This window comes from Podarcis liolepis, assembly GCF_965112155.1.
Source record: "Podarcis liolepis genome assembly, chromosome: Z".
NCBI lineage: Eukaryota > Metazoa > Chordata > Lepidosauria > Squamata > Lacertidae > Podarcis > Podarcis liolepis.
This window is the reverse complement of record NC_139570.1, coordinates 48870786-48888192: the sequence shown is the minus strand read 5'-3', so window position 1 is coordinate 48888192 and position 17407 is coordinate 48870786. Positions and strand designations below refer to the sequence as shown.

General features: G+C 47.1%; 1 protein-coding gene across 1 annotated transcript in view; it reads right to left on the bottom strand.

Annotated features, from left to right (window-relative positions):
• The window catches only part of DAB2IP (DAB2 interacting protein), a 310440-nt gene that overhangs the window by 257788 nt on the left and 35245 nt on the right, over positions 1–17407 (bottom strand). The gene's annotated exons all lie outside the window — the stretch shown is intronic.

The following is a 17407-nucleotide window of genomic DNA, read 5'->3' as shown; positions in this document are numbered from 1 at the left end:
GTTCAACCGCCTGCAGTGCAGCTAAAGAACCCTTGGCAAATGGCCATCAACCCTGGTTGCCCCAGGAAGCCCCCAATCAGGGCAGAGGCATGGTATTGCTCCTCCCCCTGTTGTTCTACTGCAGCTGGTCTTCAGTCATCCTTCCTCCTAAGAGTCCAGGCCAGGTTTTGCAGCTCCACACGAGGCACCCTAAAGTAACTTTCTGAAGGCCCTGCGGAGCGGGCCAATCAACACATCATGTTCAGGTCAAGCAAACAAGAACACAGCTGGCTGACAGATGACTCCTGCTCTTCCTGTGGGGTGCGGATGGGGGGGGGTGCCTGCGCCTTCTCTACCACCCCACCTCTGGGAGCTCCTTTTAATGTTTACCTGCTGGCCGAAGAGGCTGCTCTCTCAGCAAGAGACAAGAGAGCAAGGCTCCCTCCCCCGCAAAACACAAGAAGCATTTCAAGGAGCCAGTAAGTGGTGGGGAAAAATGGCCAGTCTCACAGAAGTGCTTCAGAGAAGATAAGGGCCCTTATATAAAAAGATTAATGATACTCTCCCCAACCACCACCACCACCACTCCCTGTTAGAGCAGAACGGAAGCACAATGAGAATGATTAATGGTGGTGGTGACAAATCATGGATGGCCAATATGGGGGGGGGGTGCATCCCTCCCCTGCAGGTGTGAAGGCTGAGCTGGAGGCAGCTGTCAAAGGGGAGCCAAGAAAAAAAGACGCCAGGGTCGTGGTCATTGTTCTGACTGGTGTGGCTGGGCTGCCTGGTGGGCAGCAGCTTGAGGTGAGCTATGATCATAGGATCATAGAACTGTAGAGTTGGAAGGGACCGCAAGGATCATCTAGTCCAACCCCCTGCAGTGCAGGAATATTTTACCCAAGCTGGGGTTTGAACCCCACAACCCTGAGATTAAGGGTCTCATGCTCTACTAACTGTGCTGGGAGCTGAAATGTGGCTCAGTGGCAGAACACCTACTTTGCACACAGGAGGTCTCCAATGCAGTCCTTGGTTTGTAAGAATTCCACCTTTTGGTGTGGCAGCACCCCTGCACTTTGGGACTCCCCACCTGTTGATATCAGGCAGTTGTTAGGTGAACCCTTTCCCCCTCAAAGAGCTACTAATCCCAAAGTTTCAATTGAAGAGTGATCGGTTATAAAACCACTCCCGAGTCCCAGCCATGACCAACATGCCATCAAGTGGACTGTGCTGAGCAAAGGGTCCCCCTCAAATATGCCAGTCCCTTTGAGGGATTCATTGGTGGCACAGAAAAGAAGATAGTCGAAAATAAGAAGTCCAAGATCCAGGATTGTTATGTATTGAAGTTCTCACCCTGGCCACCAGGGGTATTGTGTATATAGTTTTCACTCAGGTCCACATCAGTTAATTTAGGGCTGTTCAGTTCAGTTCAGTTCAGTTCCAGCTTGCTATAAAGAATCACTTGGAGAAATCTCTGCGTGGTCTGCTTTGTCAACCCACTACCTAATAAGGATGATGCCAGGGTCCAAGTTTGGAGCAAGTACTCTTTGCTGGGGAAACCCCAGCAGTGATTTAAAATTGCAAAATATGCAGCTGAGTAAAGTGTGAAAATTTAGGTTGTTGGACCTTTAAAATATCCCCTTCCAAGTTCCTTCCAACATTCCCTCTTCTTATAGCATAGAAAAAGACCACGTGTTCTTCACATGCTAGTCTCTTCACACACTGAGTTCATCAGGTGGGCTGAGAGGGGACACAGGCTTGATTATCTATTCCCAAAGTGGCCTAAGACTGGAAGGACATTTACAGTGGTACCTCGGGATACAGACGCTTCAGGTTACAGACTCTGCTAACCCAGAAATAGTACCTCGGGTTAAGAACTTTGCTTCAGGTTAAGAACTGACCTCCAGAACGAATTACGTTCTTAACCCAAGGTACCACTGTACTCTGACGTCTAAACCCCTTCATGCATTGATTAGATTTAAGCATGTTTGTTATATGAGGTTGGTAATCCCACAGAATTGAAGTGGGGCTCACCAGGAGAACTTTACGTGATTTTGCCCTTTTTCATGTTCAGTCAGAACCATAGCTGTCAACTTTTCCCTTTTCTTGTGAGGAATCCTATTCAGAATAAGGGAATTTCCCTTAAAAAAAGGAAAAAAGTTGACAGCTATGGTCAGAACCGCCATTTTTGTGTGTGGCGGCTGCCATTTTGGTCCACAATGCTCTGGTGCACTCCAGGGCACTGTGGGAAAAACAAAATGGCTTCTGGGCTGTGACAATGGAACGGTGCTGTTGTAAAGACGGAGGCTGCCAGAGAGCCCCTCAAAGCTGTTTGAGAACTTCACACATACAAACTGGTGTTTCACAATGGTCCAGAAAATCCAAGCTGAATGTTCCCACTAGATAACTTTTCCTTCAGCTTCATTCTATTACACTCATTAAAACTACACTCAGATAGAAATAGCCTGACATTCAGCAAAAATTACCTTAAGGTTCTCTGGCTCAAGAGAGATTTCTAATCACTGAACATTGCAGTTTGCTCCTGTCCCTAAAAGGCTTTGCTGCAATCCCCACCACCCCATTTTCTAGGGGGAGGGTGGAAATGTTGCTTCTGAGAGCTCAGATTTATTCCTCAACTTGCGGTGGTTTGTGCAAGATCGTCAGAAATTGCTGGGTCAGCACCAGAGAAAATTCTAAGATGGCTGCAGGGAGACACTAATATTGGTTTGTTTGCTTCCCGAGTGAGAACAGCCTTTCATAGCCCGAGGGCTCTGCCAGCTACAGAGAGGCCGAGATCAATCATTCACAAGAGCTGGCAGGGGACACATTGCTACCCAGTGACTGCTGATGCCCTGGGCAACCTGTGCCCCCTGCCGTGAACTCTGTTCCGACCCAAGAATCCCCAGTCAACAGAAACAAAATTGCCTGGCCCTCGTATCTATAAAAATCTGCCAAAAAATGCAACTTCACAAGCCTGCTCTCTGAATAGCTTGCTATCTTTCTGTCACAGGGCTGGATGTACATACAAGCAGACTGCTCTTTCACATTGGATAGGGTGCCAGGGTCATGGTGAACCCCACCCTAGGGCTGGCCCCTTCTAGCTATGGTTATCTCTGAACCTGATGTGCCCATATTACAAGGAGAGAACACCAGCTTTGTGTTGGCACCAGGTTTCTCCCAGATCCGGATGTGGGGTCAAATGGGCCGGGCAGAGGCCATGCCAGAAGAGCGAGTCTCCCTTTTGAAAAGAGCCAGTGGCCATCATGGAGGGACACACAACCACAGGTGTTGGGAACCTGTAGCTCTACAGCCTTCATGGCCAGTGACCAGAGGTTATGAGGGTTGTGGTCAAGGAACAGCAAGTCGGAATTGTGGAGTGGGAAGGGCAGAGCCTCCAAGTGCCCCTATTTTCTAGGGACAGTCCCAGATTTACAGAAGTCATCTCAGTTTCTGATCTGATTCCAGAATGTCACACTTTTCCTTAGGATGTCCCTATTTCCATCAGAGGGAGGGTATGGAGTTATCCAGCCCCCGAGCCATCTGAAGGCAATCCTGTATAGCAGGCATGGCCAAACTTGACCCTCCAGCTGTTTTTGGACTACAACTCCCGTCATCCCTAGCTAACAGGACCATTGGTCAGGGATGATAGGAACTGTAGTCCCAAAACAGCTGGAGGGCCAAGTCTGGCCATGCCTGCCGTATAGGGAAGGGGTTTTTTTTATATAAAAAAAAGTTTAGTGTTTTATGTTTTTATATATGTTGGAAGCTGCCCAGAGTGGCTGGGGAAACCCAGTCAGATCGGTGGGGTATAAATAGCATTAGTAGTAATAGTTGTAGTAGTATTTAGGACATCCCTATTTTCATCACAGCAATGCTGGAGGGTATGGAAGGGATCCTTTAAAGGCCATCTAGCCCAGCCGCCTGCAACACAGGGGTCACAGCTAAAGCAGCCCTGACAGGTGGCCACCCAACCTCTGTTTGAACACCTCCATCAATGGATTGCCTTGCAAGGGAGTTCCACTGTTGAACAGCTCTTACACAGAGAAAGGTCTTCCAAAGTTTTAGTTGGAATCGCCTGTCTTTTCATTTGAATCCAGCTACAGGCTCCTCACCCCAACTCTAGGTCCTGCGAGCCAAGGGATCCGCTGGTGGCTCACTACCCAAGGTGGCTGTGGACGAAGCCCCATGGGCTCCTGGTTCAAGCCCAGGCAGCGACTGACACAGAGGGAGTTAGTTGTCTGAGAGCAGGCAGGCTGCTAAATGTTGGGGGGGGGGCTTAATTGTAAGTAGGGACAGGTGAATCTGTCAGTTTTGGTTTCTCTCAGGTCTTCATTTTTCCACATATCTACATCAGCTTGCAATTCCTCCTCCCCTTATTTTCTCAAGTCCCCATGAGAATTCACGAGTGTATTTGTGCCATACCTTTAAAGCACTATGATACCACTTTAAACAGCCATTGCTTCCCCTAGAGAATTTTGGTTTGCTAAGGGTGCTGAGAATCATTGAGAGATCTTTATTCCTCCCACAGAAATATAATTTCCAGCGTGACTTAACAATCAAGGCCTTTCCCCAGGGAACTCTGAAAATTGTAGTTCTGGAATACAGGGTCTCCTAACAACTCTCAGCACCTTTAAGAAAAAAGCAGGTTGCAGAAGTCTTTGCAGAAAGCCATGAGTGTTTAAAGTTGTATCATAGAGCCATTGTGTGAATTTCTTCCAACTGTATATACCTTTTTATGTGCAATTTTACCTTTGCACATTTTTCTGCAGAGCGATGTTCCCTAATATCATGCATTGTTTTGTATGTTATTTTCATCAATATATGCATTCATTTGTGTGCTTCACCCTCAGAATATGCATTTTTTGTACCCCATCACTCAGCTGGAGAGCTGCACTGCAAAATTCGAAGAAGTGTGAATTTTGAAGGACGGCTGTGCTTCAGTTCGCATAGTGGATTTGGTAGTAAGCAGGCCTTTAAATGTGAGCTGAATCAGATTTCTCCCACAACCTTGCCTTAATCAGATATTTATTCATTTAATTTGTATACCGCCCTTCATCCAAATATCTCAGGGCAGCATAAAAATGCAAGATAAAAACGCCAAATACAAGAACAAAACAAACTAACAACAACCCCCAACAATATACTGTCTAGTTGCAGAAAAGACCTGAAATAAAGACACATTTGAATTCCCATTTGAATCAATTTGAAACACTCTCTCTCTTTACTTTGCTGGCCAGTGGAAATTGTTTCTTTTTTTCTTTCTCAGTCTCTTGTTTTAGAGTTCCCCATCCAAGAGGTCATTTTCCGAGTGCTGGATCAGGCAAAAGTTCTACCTAGACAAGCACCCTGCACCCCAGAGATTTCTCCAGGAAGACCACAATAATGGCCTGGAGAATGTAGCCCTTTCCTATCACTACACCCAGCAACTAGTATGCTGAGGTAGACTGCTTCTGAACACTGAGGTTCTACTTAGGCATAATGACTGTTGATAGACCTCTCCTCCTGCTCTGTAGGTTTGCCCATTCCTCCTTTTGGCAAGAGATTCCACCAGTCAATTAAGTAATGCACGAAGATGTCTTTTCCCCCGTCCTAAATCTCCTAGCAATCATGTTCTGAGCATAAAACTTCCATGGCCCTTTGACTTTTAAATGTGAGGTTGGGAGGGGGGGAGTTGGGGTCTGGGCAGGAGAGAGACTTCAGCTCTTAGTCTCCAAGACTCTCCAGTCTCCTTTTCAAAAACAAAAATATACCAGGAACCCTTTATGGCCCCCCAGGGTATAATTTTGCTATTTGGCAGTTAACTCAATTTACAGCCCAGTGGAATTTTCCTACTTATCTCAGGTTCTGCGTATGTGTTGCAGCTCTTCGGCACACTGGAACTGCCCAAAGAAATGTTTTTAGAAGCCACTCTCTTTGATGTATCACCTGCCCTGTTCCTTGGACGCTACAGGCAACAAGAAGCATCAATCAAGAAACCACCAACTGCAATGAGAGCAGCAGCTCCCACCGCCTTCAAAATCCAATGACCTGCTTGCAGAAGGCACTCAAGCCCAGTTCACAAGAAGCACCTGATGGATCAGACCGGTGGCCACGTAGTCCAGCATCACATTCCCACAGCACCAGATGCCCCCAGTGGAAAACTCCCAAGCAGGATTTGAGCACAAGAGCAGCACTCTGCCCTCCTGTGGCTTCAAGCATAGGGTTACCAGATGTCCCCAGATCCCAGGGACAGCCCCCGAACTTGCAAATCTGTCCCCGGACAAATTCCATCCCCAGAATGTCCCCAGATTTGCAAATCTGTCCCAGGGAAATGTGGCAGTGGCAGCAGCAGCTCTGGCTGGCTTCAGGAACTTCTGGAGAGGAAAAATGGCGGGTGCCATGGCAGCGGGCAGCAAGCAGCTCCTGAAGCCAGCCAGAGCCAACTGTGCTACCAGGCTGGCTCCAGGTTGCTGAATGCCACTGCTGCCACCGCTGCCAAAGGGGAACTGGGGACAGATTTCCTTCCCCCTTCCCCCTTTGTTTTGACTGATCGGGGGAGGCTTGGGAGTCATGGGTGGGTGGGTGTTGCCCAGTTTTTTAAAAACTCTGCGCATTTATGTTTCACAGGGTGCGAAAGAAGGGCTTTGCACCTTTATACAATATGCACGTGTGCTTTGGCTCAGGGTCTTTGGCTTCACCATCCCCACTACTGACTCCCTGGTGCTACTCAGCTTCAAAAAAAAAAAAAGTTCATTGAAAAAAATCTGGTAACCATATTCTAGCAACTGGCATAGCAACCAAACTAATGCGAGGTCTAAACGCTGTGGTAATGTTGTGCATAGATTTATATTCTTTTATGTTAACATGTTCTTTTTGGATGCTTTTCTGACTGTGGGATTTTTGCAGCTGCGAGGCCCCCCAATTTCTGCTCTCTAGCAGAGGCTGCAATCCACATCACTAACTACCAAGGCACCACCGATCCACCAACCACCTTCCTGGGTTTTCAGCTGGGGTGAGGGGTCTTTCCCCTGGCATTTTACCTTTGATCCCATTCCAAGTGATTCCACCCTAGCCATGTTGTGAGGGGGCCATTCACTCTCACTTTCCTCCATTGACCTCAAGAGTTTCTGTGATGTCACCACCTGACTTGAGCAAGTAGCAAATACAGTGGTACCTCAGGTTACAGACGCTTCAGGTTACAGACTCTGCTAACTCAGAAATAGTACCTCGGGTTAAGAACTTTGCTTCAGGATGAGAACAAAAATCATGCAGCAGCGGCAGCGGGAGGCCCCATTAGCTAAAGTGGTGCTTCAGGTTAAGAACAGTTTCAGGTTAAGAAGGGACCTCCAGAACGAATTAAGTTCTTAACCCGAGGTACCACTGTAAATCAGAAAAAGCAGGAGGAGCCATGCTCTTGCTTTTCACACCCACAAAATCTGCAAAAAGCTTTCTGAAATTTTAATGCACTCATACCGCAGTGTGGCTTTCCTGCAACGGTTGAACCTCACATGATTATTGCACAGAAGCTAGAAATCTACTAGAGCCAATGGAAGGCTAGATTGAACAAACAAGGCAATGTCCTGTTTGGTGATGCCTTGCCTGCTAATTATTCAGCAATGTGGGTGAAAAGCCCCATAAATAAGCATCCCTTTAGGTAACAAATTGTCACTTTCCAAATCTCCACCCCAATGTCATTGCTTGCTGATCTTTGTATTCTCAACAGTACAAGTTATAACACTGGCAACTAGCTCCGATATGGAACCTCAGTGTTCAGTAGCTGGAGGCAACAGTAAGGGTAAGTTATTGCTTCCATAGCGGCTTGTGACAGAGAGAGCTGGAGGGACAGATCCCCTCCCCACTCCCCCAGGCCTGTTGTTCCCTACCTCTTACCCAGATGAGCATTCTGCTTTTCCCACTGGCAAACTAGTGGTCACCAAGTCCAAAGTCTACAATGCAGGAAATCACAGCTGAAGAATCCCTGACAGATGAGCATCCAACCTCCGTTTGAAAACCTCCAACCAAGGAGAGTCCACTCCTTTCCAAGGGAGTCCACTCCACCGTCAAACAGCTCTTGCCCTCAAAAAGTTCTTCCCAATGTTCAGCCTCAATCTCCGTTCTTGTAATTTGAATCCATTGGTTTGGGCCCTCCCCTCTGAAGCTGCAGAAACCAAGCTTGCTAGATCTTTCACATCACAGCCCTTCAGGTATTTGAGGATGACTCTCATATCAGCTCTCAGTCATCTTCTCCTCTCCAGGCTAAACATACCCAAGTCCCTCAACTGTCATGGAGGAGGAGGAAACTATCAATGGCTACTAGCCATGATGGTTACAGTCTAAGTCCATCGCTGGAGGCACATGTGGAGTGCTGCAGTTGTGCACATGTCCTGCTTGCAGGCTTCTCATTGGGGCATCTGGTTGGCCAATGTGAGAATGGGAAGCGGGACTAGATAGGTTGCTGGCTTGATCCAGCAGCAAAGTTTTCCTCTTGTTCTTAAGCTATGGTTCCCAGATTTTTTTCAATGAATCCGGTGACACTTTTTTTTTTTTTTTTTTTTGAAGCTGAGTAGCAACAGGGAGTCAGTAGTGGGGATGGTGAGGCAAAAGACCCTGGGCCCAAGCACACATGCATATTGTATAAAGGTGCAAAGCCCTTCTTTCGCACCATGTGAAACATAAATGCGCAGAGTTTTGGGTTAAACCACAAAGCCTAGGGCTTGCCGATCATAAGGTCAGCGGTTCAAATCCCTGTGACGGGGTGAGCTCCCATTGCTCAGTCCCTGCTCCTGCCAACCTAGCAGTTCGAAAGCACATCAAAGTGCAAGTAAATAAATAGGTACTGCTCCGGCGGGAAGGCAAACGGTGTTTCCGTGCGCTGCTCTGGTTTGCCAAAAGCGGATTAGTCATGCTGGCCACGTGACCCGGAAGCTGTACGCCGGCTCCCTCAGCCAGTAAAGCGAGATGAGCGCCTCAACCCCAGAGCTGGTCACAACTGGACCTAATGGTCAGGGGTCCCTTTACCTTTTACCTCGGCAATGGCACGCCACACGCCCATGACTCCTGAGCCTTTCCTGGTCTCCTTCCCACTTCCCCCTTTGTTTTGACAGATCAGGGGAGGCTCGAGAGTCACGGGCAGGCGGCCGTTGCCCAGGAGGGGCCAGCCTGGTAGCGCAGTTGGCTCTGACTGGCTTCAGGAGCTGCTTGCTGCTTGCTGCTCACTGCTGTGGTGCAGGGAAAACAGTGGGTGCCACGGCAGCAAGCAGCTCCTGAAACCAGCCAGAACCAACTGTGCTACCAGGCTGGCTCTGGGCTGCTGAGGCTGCCGCTGCCATATTTCCCGGGAACAGATTTGCAAATCTGGGGACATTCTGGGGACGGAATTTGTCTGGGTACAGATTTGCAAATCCGGGGACTGTCCCCGGGAACTGGGGAGGTCTGGTAACCCTATCCTAAGCGCCTCTAGTACCTTGGTCTCCACCTTCCTGGAAGACCTACATTCCTCCTCTTTCTTTGAGTGGGTCTCCCAACCCAACAAGACCAGACTAAAGCTCCTTTCAAAATGCAAAGGGCCCACCATGAAACTTGGAAGCAGCATATGGCACAAATATCGAGAATGAACATCTCTTTCTCCACCTCAAAGGCCACATGGCGGAGCTCCCCCGCCCCCCGCCCCCTCATGCCCCAAACAAGTTTCAGTCTGGCAGACCATGAAAGAAAAAGAGTCATCTGCAAGCAATTAAGTTTCTGGCAGAGGCCCGGCTGGTGCAGAATGAAAGGAAACACTTTATTTCTGAAGCAAAACATCCACTCCTAGGGACCTCCTGCTCTCTATCCGCCCAGTCTAGGACAGGGCGAAATCCTTTTCCTGGAGGGGGCCTGCCCTAATGAATGTGAACGCCCCAACTGCCCTCATTTTCTCCAAGCCTTTATCTTGCCTTGCAGTGAGATTTTTTTAGGGGCTGGCAACCTATTCAACTTGAAGGCCACGTTCTCTCGTAGGCAGAGGCAAAAGTGAGTGGATGGCTCTCATATCTCTTGCCAGCCCCGGAAGCAGCAAGAGCTTCCTCACTAAGGAAGGGACACTTGTAATGTCGTTTAATATCAAGGTCTCTTTAATGATGCATTGATGGCCAGCACACTCATCCCTGTGCAATCTCCCTTTGCTCCCAGATACCAGGATCTGCACGGAGAAGGATATGGGATGGGTCATTGCTCCACAAAACCCTCCTGCTTTTATTTCAGTGATCTCAGTAGATTCAGGAGGATGGTGATGGATGCTCCAAATCATCGTCCCTCCCCATTAAGGAAATGGGGCTGATGAACCCTGAAAAGTGCAGCAGGCAGGATGTCCAGCTAGACAAATATATTCAGGGCATGTCAAATCCTGGATTAAGTTGTGCGGCACATTTTTGTGCAAATTTGCTCAATGGCAACCATGAATTCTCTTTCTGATTGCCGTTGTGATGGGCAATAGGAAAGACCTGCCCTCTAACCACAGAAAAATCTCTCATGCGTCTGAAGTGGCCTCCATTCCTTACAGCTTGCTGTCCCCTGGAGGAGCAATTGTGCATTGCACCTTGTCGGGTTTGAAATCACCAACAATGTTTTATTATCTGTTTTGGTTTGAGAAAAGGATCTCTCTTGGGAGCTGCTGGCAGAGAAACACAGCACGAGGGAATAGCTACTGTGCTGTGTCAAGGGAAAAGATGACCACTTGTTTGGATGCTGATGGGAAGCCGTGTTTCTGTAAAGCTTGTTGAAGATGCTTCTTCCTTAGGGAAAAGAGTGTTGCTCAGCAATGGCAGCCAGATAAAAAGACAGGCAAATCTGTCAGTTTTGGGCATCTCCATTTTTCACTTTTAAGTTTGGTTTGCCAGATTACTCACACCAGTTTGCATTTTTTTGCTTTTTACGTTGCCACAAAAATCCACCCGCGTTTTCGTGCAGCTCTCCACCCCCCACTCGCCCCCAGCACCTCCCATTCAAAGTGGCTGTTTCACTCTGCTTAATGTGAGAGAGTGATTTTTCCATCCTCTCCAACACAAACAAATAAATTGCCTCCAGTTTACAAGGGTGGGTTTGTTTTGCACACCCATAAAATATTTAATTCTACAGTCTTCAGCCTAAGGACGCAGGCGCTGTGCTTCTCTGCATGCATGGGGCTGCTGTACTGCTTGCATTTATCTATCTATCTATCTATCTATCTATCTATCTATCTATCTATCTATATCTATCTATCTATCTATCTATCTATCTCTATATATCTCTATCTATCTATCTATCTATCTATCTATCTATCTATCTATCTCTATCTATCTATCTATCTATCATCTATCTATCTATCTATCATCTATCTAATCTATCTCTATATATCTCTATCTATCTATCTATCTATCTATCTATATCTATATCTATATCTATATCTATATCTATATCTATATCTATCTATCTCTATATATCTCTATCTATCTATCTATCTATCTATCTATCTATCTATCTCTATCTATCTATCTATCTATCTATCTATCACCTATCTATCTATCTATCATCTATCTAATCTATCTCTATATATCTCTATATCTATCTATCTATCTATCTATCTATCTATCTATCTATATCTATCTATCTCTATATATCTCTATCTATCTATCTATCTATCTATCTATCTATCTATCTCTATCTATCTATCATCTATCTATCTATCTATCATCTATCTAATCTATCTCTATATATCTCTATCTATCTATCTATCTATCTATCATCATCTATCTAATCTATCTCTATATATCTCTATCTATCTATCTATCATCTATCTATCTCTATCTATCTATCTATCTATCTATCTATCATCTATCTATCTATCTATCTATCTATCATCTATCTAATCTATCTCTATATATCTCTATCTATCTATCTATCTATCTATCTATCTATCTATCTATCTATCTATCATCTATCTAATCTATCTCTATATATCTCTATCTATCTATCTATCATCTATCTCTATCTATCTATCTATCTATCTATCTATCTATCTATCTATCTATTTATCTATCTATCTATCTAATCTATCATCTATCTATCTATATCTATCATCTATCTATCTATCTATCTATCTATCTATCTATCTCTATCTATCATCTATCTATCTCTATCTATCTATCTATCTATCTATCTATCATCTATCTATCTATATCTATCTATATCTATCTATCTATCTATCTATCTATCATCTATCATCTATCTATCATCTATCTATCTATCATCTATCTATCTATCTATCTATCATCTATCTATCTATCTAATCTATCTATCTATCTATCTATCTATCTATCTATCTATCTATCTATCTATCATCTATCTATTTATTTAATCTTCAGCCCCTTTTAAATAAATTAAAATGGCTGCACCCCAAATATACAACATGGCATCCAGCTAAGTCAGACTGTGCCCCCGCCACCTAAAACAATGGATCCAACTAAGTGTGTTGATTTCAGTTGAGTCTACCCTTAGTCTACCCACGCAGGTGGCGCTGTGGTCTAAACCACAAAGCCTAGGGCTTGCTGATCAGAAGGTCGGTGGTTCGAATCCCCACGATGGGCTGAGCTCCCGTTGCTTGGTCCCTGCTCCTGCCAACCTAGCAGTTCTAAAGCACGTCAAAGTGCAAGTAGATCAATAGGTACCTCTCCAGCGGGAAGGTAAACGATGTTTCAGTGCGCTGCTCTGGTTCGCCAGAAGCGGCTTAGTCATGCTGGCCACATGACCCGGAAGCTGTACGCTGGCTCTTACAGCCAATAAAGCGAGATGAGCACCGCAACCCCAGAGTCATCTGCGACTGGACCTGATGGTCAGGGGTACCTTACCTTTACTCTTAGCACAGCTGAGTTGCAATAAAATTGGAATGATTGCTGGCAAGAGGCAGTGACTCTATTCAGCAAGATGTAAAAAGCATTGCAGAGGGCTGGACCGGTTGACCCATTGGATACTTTCCAATTCTATGATTTTATGAAAAGTGCCTAGAAGTATAGCTGTAGTGACATTATGTGGTGGAAACAAGCAGATAAGCTTAAGGGAAAGAGGGAGCTGGACCCCCACTTTGCTCAAAGGGGCTTTTAACCATTTATGTTTGTGTTGGGAACAGCCCCCTTGCACGCTGTCCGTGCTACTACTAGTTGTACCTTCAAAGGACAGGAAGATGAGGAGCAAAGGAGAATTCCCTCTCCATCATAGGATTGTCCCCACTCTCTGTCCCTTGAGCAAAATCCAAGAGCTCATTCATGCACAGATCACAGGCTACCTTTGACTCATCATAACAGCTCTCTATCCCCACCCCCCTTATCTGCAGTCTGCTAACAGAGCCCCCTTGCAACAAGAGCTGGGTGAATCAGTCAATTTCACTTTCTGTCAGTTTCTCTGTTTTTCCAGTCTGCAATTTCTCTATTTAATTCTAATGAAAGCCCACATGAAGAGCCACCAGGTTCAGTTCTCCATATTAACCCTTCAGTTTCTGATTTTGTTTTGAAACAATTCCTAGTGAAAATTCCCTAAATGCTAATGTGAATTTCCTCTCTTATGCACATTTCTGCTAAGCATTCCCTCCAACTTAAAGTGATATTTTTCTCTATGTTATCTTCAGTAATGCATGCATTTCCTGCACACTTCAACCTTGGGCATGCATGTTTGTACACATTGCATGGCAGAAGAGCCACACTGAAAATTTGGAGAAGTGCAAATTTCAGAAGATAACCATGTTCTGCTTCAGATACTTGTTGGAAATTGGTAGTTCGCATCCTTAAGTATGAATTGAATCTCTCTCCCATTCCCTAGCTGCAACCCCAAGGCACCAACCTGCCAATCTTCAAGAGCTTAGTACCATTTAGCTCCCTGCCACCCACCCAGTGGCCTGGAAATCCCCAAAACCAGCAGCCTTGGAAAGACACAATAGACCTGCAGATGCCTCTCCAGACCAGCTCCCATATCCCAAAGCCCTGGCAAAGCCCCCTCTTTCTTCCTCTTTGAGACTTTTGCAGCAAGCAATTGGATACATACACCAGGCCCCCTGACTGCTACCTCCGGCCGACCCTTCCACGGCAGGCTCCATCTTTACCTCGAAGCTGTTTCTCATTCACAGCAGCCAACAGGACAGAAAAGCTCAGAGACCAAGGATAGACGGGGGGGGGGGTGAGGGGGTTGTTGCAACAGTCTCACCCAAGTTTTCCTGCTTCACCCCCTCCCCACAAACACTGGTTGCCAGGGCAACTTGTGCTTCCTGCTTTTCTCCTTCACTATTACTACTTCCACCTCCAAAGTGTTGTTCCTTTTCCAAAATCCACAGCTTCTCCTTCCCCTCCTACCCCACCCCAGCCTCCAACCCACCACAACCCCACCGCCCTCTCTAAGCAGAAGTTAATTGTTGCTTTCCCTGGCAGTAAAATTGAAGCTTTTGCATTAAAAACAAAAAGGAGGTGAAATGGCAAGTGAGGTTTGCTAGGCAGTGGCAGTTCCAGACAACAGGTTGTAGGGCTCCAGAAATATGAGGATCAAGACCAAGATACAGAGGAACTAAGCTAGACAGCATCTTAAAAAGTAGAGACATCACCTTGCCAACAAAGGTCCGTATAGTAAAAGCTATGGTTTTCCCAGTAGTGATGTATGGAAGTGAGAGCTGGACCATAAAGAAGGCTGATCGCCAAAGAATGGATGCTTTTGAATTCTGGTGCTGGAGGAGACTCTTGAGAGTCCCATGGACTGCAAGAAGATCAAACCTCTCCATTCTGAAGGAAATCAGCCCTGAGTGCTCACTGGAAGGACAGATCCTGAAGCTGAGGCTCCGAGACTTTGGCCACCTCATGAGAAGAAAAGACTCCCTGGAAAAGACCCTGATGTTGGGAAAGATGGAGGGCACAAGGAGAAGGGGACGACAGAGGACGAGATGGTTGAACAGTGTTCTTGAAGCTACGAACATGAGTTTGACCAAACTGCGGGAGGCAGTGGAAGACAGGAGGGCCTGGCATTCTCTGGTCCATGGGGTCACGAAGAGTCGGACACGACTAAAAGACTAAACAACAACAAGCTTTCCCCCTCCTACACCACCCCATCGCGCCAGAGCCCTGAATTAATTTGTGACACATCCCTGACTGAACAAGTTGAAGAGCCCAGCATCTGGCTTAAGGCCCATCTAATCCAGCATCTTTTCCCCCACAGTGTCCTAGTAGATGCCCCAGGAAGCTCCTGAGCTCAGCTCAAAAGCAACAGCCTTTTCCTACCATGGTGTTCATTGGTGTGCTGCCTCTGGGCACCCAGCCTAACCTACCTCACGGGGTGTTGCGAGGATAAAATTGGGCAGGGGAAGAAGAAGTGAGAACCACCTTGAGCTCCTGAGAGGAAAAGTGGGATACAAATATAATAAGTAATATTATATTACAAATGACAAGACCTCCCTCTCGGCCTCGCTGAAGTGTTCCAAAGGAAACAGAGCAATATGTTTGGCACCAGCGAGGCTGCAGGAGGTGCCGGAAGGAGGTGTACAAGGTACTACCCAACCGGCCTAGGGATTCCACTCTGGATTTGTGTAGGGTTTACTGCTTAGACTTATCTTCTCCCAAAGATGTTCTGCAAGGTAGAGGGTACAGATTTTTCCTCCATGTTTACCCCCCAAGGCCTAGTGCACAAATGAGTACAGTGGTACCTCTGGTTGCGAACAGGATCCGTTCTGGAGCCCCGTTCACAACATGAGCAGAATGCATCCCGCGCATGCACATGTTGCGATTCGCCGCTTCTGTGCATGCGCGTGACACCATTTTGAGCGTCTGCACATGCGCGAGCGGTGAAACCCGGACGTAACCCTTTCCGGTACTTCCGGGTCGCCGCGGGACGCAACCTGAAAAGATTTAACCTGAAGCAAACGTAACAAGAGCTATGACTGTATAGGTGCAAAGCAGCAGAGGTTTAAGATCAAAGCTTTCATTTTCCTAGATGGGCTACCTTCCCTCTGCCCCTCACTTCCCTCTACAGCATGGGCAGAAACCGCTTTCTTGACTGTTGGACTCACTGTTGTTCTCACCTGCTCTACCCACTGGAGCCTGCTTTCGCATACTGAAGGTTTGAGACCCCTTGGCTCCCCTCACCTAGTTTAGTTGGCCAGACAAAGCCGTTTCCAAGGTGCAGCCACTGTCACATGGCTTCTGGGAGCCACAGGTTCGCAGGCGGTGCCTGTGATTCACAGTCATACCTTGGGTTGCATTTTTTCGAGCTATGGACCCGACAAAACCTGGAAGTACCAGAACAGGTTACTTCCAGGTTTCGGCGATTGCGCATGTGCAGAAGTGTTAAATCACACTTTGCGCATGCTCAGAATTGCAGAATCGCAACCCTCATGTGCGCAGACATGCCGCTGCAGGTTGCGCACGTGCATCCCGCACGGATCACATTACTTCCAGGTTTCTGCGGTCGCGCATGCGCAGAAGCACTAAATCACGCTTTGCACATGCTCAGAATTGCAACCCACGTGTGCGCAGACACGCCACTGCGGGTTGCAAACGCTGCGGGTTGCGCATGTGCATCCCGCACGGATCACATTCGCAACCTGAGTGTCCACTGTACATAACATGAAAAAAAAGGGAACAGGACACCTGGACAGTTCTCCTTCCTGCTATGAAGGGTGGAAGAGTTAAGGGAACAAAATACACAGAAGGACTGAAGCTCAGTAACAGAGCACCTGCTTTGCTTGCAGAAGGACCCAGGCTTAGTCCCTGCAGGCATCTTCAGGCAGGGCTGGGATAGATCAATGTAGATAATACTGAGCTAGATGGGCCAAAGGTCTGATTGAATATAAGCAAGGGTGTAGCATGGGGGGCTGGGGGGCTGCAGCCCTGGGACCATTTTTGAGAGGAGATGTGACCAGAGAGGGCATGACACAGAAGCTCCCTCACAGGAGCTCATGCCCAGCCATAGCTCCACTCTCAGGTCAGGTCTGAGGTGGAGAGGGAAAGAGTCACAGCAGCCTTGCCGCCCTTCTTCTTGGCTGGGTTGCGCTGCGTGAGGATGCAGCCAAGGTGCAGCGGACTCCCTCCACACTCCGCCCCACAGGGCTCCCAACCCACTGAATATAAGTTTCTCATTCCAGGTGAAGGGGCATCTGTCTTGCATGCAGAGAGTCCCAGGTTCTTTCCCTGATGGCATCTCCAGGTAAGGCTGGGAACGTCCCCTGCTTTGAAACCCCGGAAAGTCACTTCCTGTCAGTGTAAGACGGTACTGAGCTGGATGCACCAAGAGTCTAACTGGGTGTGAGGCAGTTTCCTTGGTTTTGCTAGCAGGGATGCCTTGGGGCCAACTCAGGGAGAAGATCCCAAGGGTTCAAGGGTGGACCTTTACAGCAGCCCAGCTAAGCACATGAGCATTAGCAAGAGGAGATTTGTTCCCGCAGGTTTTCTCGCCAGACAGTGGTGGGAAGAGC